Source organism: Oncorhynchus masou, chromosome 7 (genome assembly GCF_036934945.1).
Source record: "Oncorhynchus masou masou isolate Uvic2021 chromosome 7, UVic_Omas_1.1, whole genome shotgun sequence".
NCBI classification, from domain to species: domain Eukaryota; kingdom Metazoa; phylum Chordata; class Actinopteri; order Salmoniformes; family Salmonidae; genus Oncorhynchus; species Oncorhynchus masou.
Window position 1 is genome coordinate 15,393,717 of NC_088218.1, and position 9,796 is coordinate 15,403,512.

The 9,796-nt window shown below is 43.6% G+C and overlaps 1 pseudogene; it reads left to right on the forward strand.

The window, feature by feature from the left end:
• LOC135543367 (phospholipid-transporting ATPase IH-like) overlaps positions 1–8,413 on the forward strand; it is a 90,851-nt pseudogene extending 82,438 nt beyond the window's left edge.
• The last annotated feature ends 1,383 nt before the right edge of the window (positions 8,414–9,796 follow it).

Genomic DNA, 9,796 nt, shown 5'->3' on the forward strand with positions numbered 1-9,796 from the left:
CACAGGTTGTACTATGTGTTCATTGAGAGGTTCTAGATGTATAATAACTAGATCCTCTCTCCTCTCCCCAGGCCCTTCCTGAACTACCAGAGGATGTACTATGTGTTTATTCAGATGTTGTCCAGTGGTCCGGCCTGGCTCAGCATCATCCTGCTCATCGTCACCAGTTTGCTGCCTGACGTGGTCAAGAAGGTCGTCTGCAGGGCCCTGTGGCCCACCACCACAGAACGCATCCAGGTGGGCGAGCGCGTGCACACACACACACACACACACACACACACACACACACACACACACACACATTATGCACAGAAGTACATGCACACATGCTTACATTTAAAATCAGAGGATTAAATGTGCATTCTGTATATACGGTATATCATATATATATGTATCACCATGACTTTAGCTGTATGCTGCCTGTGGATATATTCCAGGTCTTCTTCAAGTAAGTGAGCTGTTGAATCAGTGTGTAGTGTTCACTTCTTCTTCTCAAACAACTAATCTGGAGGGAAACACTGTGTAACTTGTTACCCATTCTGAAAGGCTGAGAGTTGTCTGTCTGGCTGTCTGGAATTTCTCTCACTACTAAATGAGCCATTTGTCTGTACTGTGTACAGTAATTCCTCTAACCTCTCCCTACTGACCTCGGTTCACCTCGCCATGACCCGGAAGAGCTTCTAACACCCTCCTTTTTCCTCTTCCTGAAATAGTGATTGATGGTGAACATCAAGTGTTTTTTAAGATACAAAGTGTTCCTTTTAACACTTCTCTCCTCTCCTCTGTCCCTGCCTGCCCTCACTACTGGCCTGTGTGCCCTTTAACCTCTACCCTCTGACCCCTCTGACCTGGCTCTGTCTCCTTGGGAATGGCAGACAAAGCGGCCATGTCTTACCTCTGAGCAGTCCACCATCTTTATGCTCTCCCAGACTTCAAGCAGACTCAGTTTCTAACCCAACCACCTGACTAGGAGGTCAGGTGACCCTCTCTCAACCTATCCGCATGCCCTCTCCTCCCTCTGTGTCTCTGCATGGACATGTAGTGGTGAATGCTTACATGTGCCTGTTGACTTGCATGTCCATGCCGTGCATTAAGTGTACCTTGAAAGAGCGTTGGTTAGAATGCTCATTCATAAATACAGAAACAACGTATGTGTGTGTGTGTGTGTGTGTGTGTGTGTGTGTGTGTGTGTGTGTGTGTGTGTGTGTGTGTGTGTGTGTGTGTGTGTGTGTGTGTGTGTGTGTGTGTGTGTGTGTGTGTGTGTGTGTGTGTAGATCTATCTATGTTGAGTGTGTGTGTGTATGTTTAGATCTATGTGTGTTGAGCGTGTGTATCTTGCTGTCCACAGCGAATGAGGGCTGATAGAAACGTTGATGGAGTTATGACCTACAGCCGGGACTCCCTGCTAGATGGGGGGGTTGCCCTGTCCACCTCAGAGGCCTAGCCTCACCACGGTAAAGACAGGAGGGACCGACTCTGAGTGCGGTGAAGAGTGGCCTGGGTGAAGAGCTGGGTGAAGGGCTGGGTGAAGGGCTGGGGGGGGCACTGACAGGCTGTCTAGTCCCAGATGAAGTTTTAAGCATTATGCCATCAGTCTAAGAGTTGTTCATTACCCTAATTAATTAAATATGTTTTCTGGTAAAGCTATCACAACTAGTTTAACATATCAATTAGGTGTTATTCTTTTTTTGAATGCTGAATGCGTTTATCATCAGTGCCATAGTAATTGTTTTGTGACAGCGGAACAAGTACTATTATAAAGTAGAGCACTTACCCCCTCCAGTGTTTACAGAAGGTACTGCAGCCTGTGTTTAGTAACGAGCACAAGGTAACACAATCGGCATCAGCTAAATGAGTAGGATGTCAGGAGATGCGTGGCTCCTCTGTAGTGTACTAAGTCTCTGGGCCAGACCTCTCCTTAATTAAACTATGTAGTCCGTCTGTTTAGCCTGTGAGGCTAGACTCCTCTCCTGACCAGACAGATTCTCAATCTATCCCAAAGTCCCAACTGAGTTAAGCAGAAGGCTCATACTGCTAGGATCTCCCTCCCCTGCCTAACACCATATGGTCTGGCTTGGGCCCTGTTCCTATACATTTCGAATACATCCTGAATTTGTTCCTCCACCTAGAGGTAGTAAGCACTGAATTGTGTATGGTTGGATAGGTGAAAGCGAAGTTTAGAATCTAGCTTTCACCAATCCACAATAGGTTTGATTGATGTTCAGTGAGTCCAGTTCGAAGCTCGGCAGAGTGTTTGTCTGAGACTGAACAGCCATATTCACCTTGATGTTCTCTGAGGACATGCTGCATGCTTTGACCGACCGTTCACTTCTTCAGTTTGCTTATGTTTTGCTCCCTGACATCTTTTGCTAACAGGGTCTGGTGTGTTTGTGTTGATGTGGTTTTGGGGTAGGGGTAGTGGTGGGGTTTGTCGTCTTCTGGGTCCACCATGTGGTCAATCCTGGTTCTGGCAGACAGCAGAGTGTCGTATGCAGGCTTTTGTTCCTACCCAGTTTAGACTCACTGGATTAAATAAAATGTTGTTTTAATTAAAGACCACGATAAGTTGAAATAGTTGAAATGGTTGAATCAGGTTAATACTGGGCTGGAACAAAACCCTTCACACACCACACCTTTTGAGGACCTGAATCGGCTACCACTTCCCTTGATCCAGATAATAACTCCTCTGTTCTCTCCCTCTTTCCTCTCTCTCCTCCCATCTCTCCATCCCTCCCTTACAGAATGCAGACAAGCTGTATAACGGCCAGCTATCGGAGTTCACCCCGCTGGCATCTCTCCACGCGCCCATGCGCAGGAGGGCAGATCACCAGAACCCCATTCCCAGAAGGTCTGAACCCTTCACCAAAAAACTCATGTTCACCCACTGGAGGGGCGGGCCCGACTACTGCACTTTCACCCCACTCCTCCGATTCGCCGGCAACTCCCGTCACTCTGGGGCTGGCTACGCCCACAATGGGGCAGGGCCTGAGACCTCGGTGTAGTCTAGAGTGGAGTGTAGTCTGATTTAGACTGGAAGTCTAGACCAATATTTCAGTGTTGAGTGGTCACTGGAACAATCTGTCCTCTAGACAATAGATACCTAATCTAGAAGCGTACAGTTACCAATGTCATTGTGAAAAAGCAAACAAACACCAAATACACACAGAAGGACGATCCACATGATCCACGGTCCTACGGCTGTGTTGTGTTAGCACAAGGAGCTGAGTGAACTGAACAGACGTGGCTCCAGGCAAGCAGTGCCTGTGGATTGGTGGAAAGGGCCTTGGCTCCACCCATTAATGTCTACTGTGGGTCCGACCCCTCAGACCCACCCTGCAGTGTGTGGGTGTGTGCCACTCCCCCGTATCTGTCTGTCAACTGTCTGTCAGTGATGATGTCATTTGAAGTGTCATAAAGCAGGGATGCCCAGTATGAATGGAAGATGTTCAGAGGTATTGCATGTGCTTTAACTGACCACACTTTCCTGTTTTTCTTTTGTCTTGTCTTTTCCTCTCTTCCTCTCTCTTTCTGTCCTGCTTTCTATAGAACAAACTGGTGTTGCCTCTGTGCATATCTCTTATCCAGGAACACGCCATAAGACACTAGTCTTTTCCAGTTCAGTTGTAAGTGGCTAGGCCGTGATAGTGGTTTATCTCTACTGGACTAGAGACAGTTCTGTGTGTGTGTGTGTGTGGGGGTGTGTGTGTGTGTGTGTAGTATCCCGTGTCATAGACAGTCCTTGTGTCTACTGTGGAGTGATGTGATTATGCCTCCATTCCCCCTTGTAACCGTCCCATTTCCTGACATGAAAGCTGAGGCATCCTGCCTCAGGTAGTGCTAAGGACCCACAGTGGGAAACCAGTATGCATGGGAATCCTTTACCGCCTTAACATCTACACAGTGTTTCCTTTGAAATACACAGTAGTCTGGAACCAAAGGCTCAGAAAATACTTTTTCAATGGTTTGCCTTGCTGGTTATTGCCTTACACTGAGACTGGGTGGGACAGAGGAAGAGAAATTCTGCCTTACACCACACCAGGATTGGTGGATAGTATTAGATAGGAGAGAGAACCTACTTTGTTTCTGGGCTTTAACGTTGTCCATGTAGATATCTAACATCTCTCACACTCAGATCTGAAGCCTTTAAGAGCAGTGGATCTCTGTTACAGAAATACAACATGTAGAATGTAGACATTATGCTCAAGCTGCTTTGCTCTGTCCCTTGGCATAAATAATATAGAACATACCCATAGAAGTCTCACACGATGCGTGAGAGCCTCGTGAAGGTGTTATAAGAGTGTTATAATTCTCTCAAGGGGTCTTAAGATCTCATCTGTCACTGTGTGCTCTCTCCCTCCCTCAGATCTTCTCTGTTTAATTTTTTCAGTTTTTTTATACCTCTACCGTTTCTCCTCTTGTTCCTTTTGAAGTGATGCTCGTGTGGATCTGTCCTCTCGAGCCTCACTACATCTCCTCCTCCTCACTGACGCCTTCTGTCATCCTCCACTCCTCCTCTCATCCATTCATCCATTCACTCCTTCATCCGGTCATGCATCCCGCCATCCGTCTCCTAAGAACACAGTCTGTGTGGTGGGTGTGAGGAGAGAGGGAACGAGAAAGGGAGATGGAGGGGGGACTGTACCAAAACCAAGGTTTTTCTAGACACGTTTAGCTGCTTGACAGTAGATGTCTTGTGGTCCTGTGGTGCATTGTGGGATCAGTTCAAACCAAGAGGAACAAAAGTATATGGATGTCCCATATATAGATAAGGATGTTGTTATACACTCTGTGTGTGTGTGTGTGTGTGTGTGTGTGTGTGTGTGTGTGTGTGTGTGTGTGTGTGTGTGTGTGTGTGTGTGTGTGTGTGTGTGTGTGTGTGTGTGTGTGTGTGTGTGTGTGTGTGTGTGTGCGTGTGTGCGTCTCATTGGAAGCAGCAATGATATTTAAAATGGCCGTCTGTTATTAGGTGGTATTATGAATCTTCACTGAAATGTAAAGACACTGGACATTACACCACGGTCAGAACTATAACACTGGACATTACACCACAGTCAGAACTATAACACTGGACATTACACCACGGTCAGAACTATAACACTGGACATTACACCACGGTCAGAACTATAACACTGGACATTACACCACAGTCAGAACTATAACACTGGACATTACACCACGGTCAGAACTATACCACTGGACATTACACCACGGTCAGAACTATAACACTGGACATTACACCACGGTCAGAACTATACCACTGGACATTACACCACGGTCAGAACTATAACACTGGACATTACACCACGGTCAGAACTATAACACTGGACATTACACCACGGTCAGAACTATAACACTGGACATTACACCACGGTCAGAACTATAACACTGGACATTACACCACGGTCAGAACTATAACACTGGACATTACACCACAGTCAGAACTATAACACTGGACATTACACCACGGTCAGAACTATACCACTGGACATTACACCACGGTCAGAACTATAACACTGGACATTACACCACGGTCAGAACTATACCACTGGACATTACACCACGGTCAGAACTATAACACTGGACATTACACCACGGTCAGAACTATAACACTGGACATTACACCACGGTCAGAACTATAACACTGGACATTACACCACGGTCAGAACTATACCACTGGACATTACACCACGGTCAGAACTATAACACTGGACATTACACCACGGTCAGAACTATACCACTGGACATTACACCACGGTCAGAACTATAACACTGGACATTACACCACGGTCAGAACTATAACACTGGACATTACACCACAGTCAGAACTATAACACTGGACATTACACCACGGTCAGAACTATAACACTGGACATTACACCACGGTCAGAACTATAACACTGGACATTACACCACGGTCAGAACTATAACACTGGACATTACACCACGGTCAGAACTATAACACTGGACATTACACCACGGTCAGAACTATAACACTGGACATTACACCACGGTCAGAACTATAACACTGGACATTACACCACGGTCAGAACTATAACACTGGACATTACACCACGGTCAGAACTATAACACTGGACATTACACCACGGTCAGAACTATAACACTGGACATTACACCACGGTCAGAACTATAACACTGGACATTACACCACGGTCAGAACTATAACACTGGACATTACACCACAGTCAGAACTATAACACTGGACATTACACCACAGTCAGAACTATAACACTGGACATTACACCACAGTCAGACCTATAACACTGGACATTACACCACAGTCAGAACTATAACACTGGACATTACACCACGGTCAGAACTATAACACTGGACATTACACCACGGTCAGAACTATAACACTGGACATTACACCACGGTCAGAACTATAACACTGGACATTACACCACGGTCAGAACTATAACACTGGACATTACACCACGGTCAGAACTATAACACTGGACATTACACCACGGTCAGAACTATAACACTGGACATTACACCACGGTCAGAACTATAACACTGGACATTACACCACGGTCAGAGCTATAACACTGGACATTGCTATGACAAGGTTTACAAATAATGAATGAATTAGTGAATGATTGATTCATGAATGAATCATTACAATGGATGACTAAATGATGAGTGACCGGCTGTAAGGAAGTGGATAACTCCAAAAATGGTGAGAACTAGTGTTTTTATCAGCACTTCTGTGGTCATCTGTTAATTAGTTAGAGGATGAATGAGACTGGTACTTAGACAGTCGTTTAGGGTGTTTATAATGTTGACTGACTTGTTTGCATGCTCTGACTCTGTCATACCACTGGATGTAATGAGCTTCTCTGTGAGTTTATGAATCAAACAAGCATAACTTCTCTTTCTCTGACAGTTCAACACTCTCCAAACTGAAATATCTCTTAATTGCTTTGAGGTCTCGTCCAGTCGAAACCTATTCCATAAAAGCTTGAAAACTTGAAGCCAACTACTCCATTATAAGTTGACTGTGTTGTCTAGAATTGATTGTATTGAGATTATTTGTTTGATATTCTGTGTAGCATTTTGTCTCTGTTAGGTTTCTTGTTTGAAATGGCCTAGAGCTCAACTCAAATGTCAGTTGGTTTGGAGGAAGATGTTGTTTTGTGAGCGACAAACCCTCAGAAAGATGGAGAAAGAGAGAGTATGTGCATTTGACTGTTTTAGTCCTGTAGGTGTTGCTGGCTATGCTTCAGAATATTGAATGTATATGAAGCCTACTCCTTAAAGCCTGTCATTATGACATATATCTGTGTTTTAGGATCTTAGTAATATCAGCAAACAAGGATGGATGCTATTGAACAAAACTCCCACGTGTTCAACTGTGAGCTGGCTTGTTGCTGTTAGAATTATGTTGGACAAACCACTGCAGTACATCAAAACGTTTCCATGATCCAGAACGGAAATGATCACCAAATACTGACACGTAGTAAGAATGTAGAGTTTTTCAGGCAGCGACCCTGTTCTGATCAGAATTCTCTCATTGAGGTATTTTTGTATATCTTAGAAAAATCCTGTTTTGTCATTTTTAATTTCAGAAGGGGAGACCACTTCAACTCACTCGTTTTTTTCCCTTCTGGTTCAATGAATGTCTCACTGAGCAGACCAGACCGAGTTGCTGTTGCATTGGTGTCTATTGAAACACCCAGTTAAGTAGACCGTAACATACCATTTTATTCAACGGTAAACAGCCTCAGTGAACTATCTTAATCTAGCCACCATCTTTGCAGCTGTCACGGGGAAGAGAGAAATCACGCAAATGAAACGATATAGCTTTACAATTCTGCTTTCTGTCAATTAATATACTAAGAAATCCAAGTACAATTGTCTCTTCTGTGTTCCTGCACAGAAATAATACATGTTTCTCGCATGAAATATGGGTTTGTTTTTAAAAATATACTTTGAAAGCCATTGACTATGGGTTAATGAATAACTATAGTAGATGGTTATTGTTCTAATATATAACTTTACTGACTTAGTGAGGCTTGAACTTTACAGCCTTTACAGTTTACCAGACTGTGTATTTCTCTTTTACAAGGCATCGGCACATAGCGTTATGACATCACTCATAACTTTGACTATATTTACATCTATGTATACTTCTGTACACTCTTTAAGTGTGTGTGTGTGTGTGTGTGTGTGTGTGTGTGTGTGTGTGTGTGTGTGTGTGTGTGTGTATATATATATATTACTGTATGTAGTAAAGGTAATTCATGTACAGTTTTGGGGTCTTTTTCTATACAGTTTTTAACAGATTGAATTCTGTAGATACATGTGGATTTTTGCCAGCCTTTCTGTAGCTATCAATGGCAAACAACAACAAAAATTGTTTCATGTGCTTGTAATAAAACCAAAAATAAAACATGAGTTTGTTGTTTTTGAAAGAAGATTATGAAATAACCATTAATTTTCCACTGTTATTAGCTTTACTATTATAATATTTTGTCATTATATTCAATTTTCAGACATTTTCCCATCATGCACAATAGTTACACTTCACCCAACAGCCAGATGGTGGTGCTGCAGTATGCCTTATTATGGGCTGTATGCCCAAGACCACCCTTAGTGTTGAACAGAGACTGGGATAACTCATTAATGTTCAAGATGTCATAATGATTAGAACGACTGTGTGAGATTTGATTTGATTTGGACATCCTTTTCAGTTTCCGTCAATTTTGTATCCTCTACCGTCCTCAGGCTTCTGGATCTGAGATCTGTCAATCTGTCTGTCACGGATAAAGAGTATCTAGGCCAGCGTGCTTTATGACAGAATTTAAGACTTCCAGAATCCTGTATTTGTGATGCTTTTATGCTGTTGAAAATAAGTTATTAGTTCACTGTCTTTTTTCCTCTTTAAATGAATATGAGCCTAAGTCTATATCCTTACATTTATTTTCACACTTCAAACATGAATTATCCAGCACATTATTCCTAGGACCCTTATATTTTGTCCCTTGTAAGTGGTATTGGGGGAAACACTTGTGGTGTTTTTGAATGTGTTGAACATGAACATGGCTATGTGCAGGCGGAGGGGTTGTCCTCTTTAGAGCAGCGCTGCTGTGTGCCAGGAGAAGGTTTTAACGTACACTTAAAAACGCTCTCAGCTCTTCACATCCCTGAGGATGGATGTCTGGCAGCGGAAAATAGGATTTACCCAGAACTGAGAGATGGAGGTGGAGGGAGAGGAAGCCAGAGTAAGGGAGAAGGAGACGGAAAGATAGAGGAGAGAGGGATAAATAGAGGAGCGATGGAAAGAGTAGAGAGAAGAAAGCTAGACTCCCAGTTGGCCTGTAAAAACTTCCATGTGTATTATTCAATCTGTAGACCATGTTATGTAATGGTAACGGTCAGATGTCTGTGGTAATATGACATGTGATCGGGGGGTGTGGATTGTGATCGTGTTTGCAGTGGCTCTCACGTCCCAGTATACATGATGTAATACCTCTGATTAGAGAAATGTGTGTGATCGTGTGTGTATGCACGTGTGTTTGTACACGTACGTGAATACATGATAGTGTGTGTGTGTGTGTGTGTGTGTGTGTAGGGGTAAAGAACAACCTGAGCCTTAGGAGATCTTCAGGTAGAAGGGAGAGACCTCCTGCTGCAGTACATGAGAATAAACCCAGATGAATTGCAGCTTAGAGATCTAGCATGTCATATATTTGTATTTATTATGGATCCCCATTAGTTCCTGCCAAGGCAACAGCTACTCTTCCTGGAGTCCAGGAACATGAAGGCAGTAATG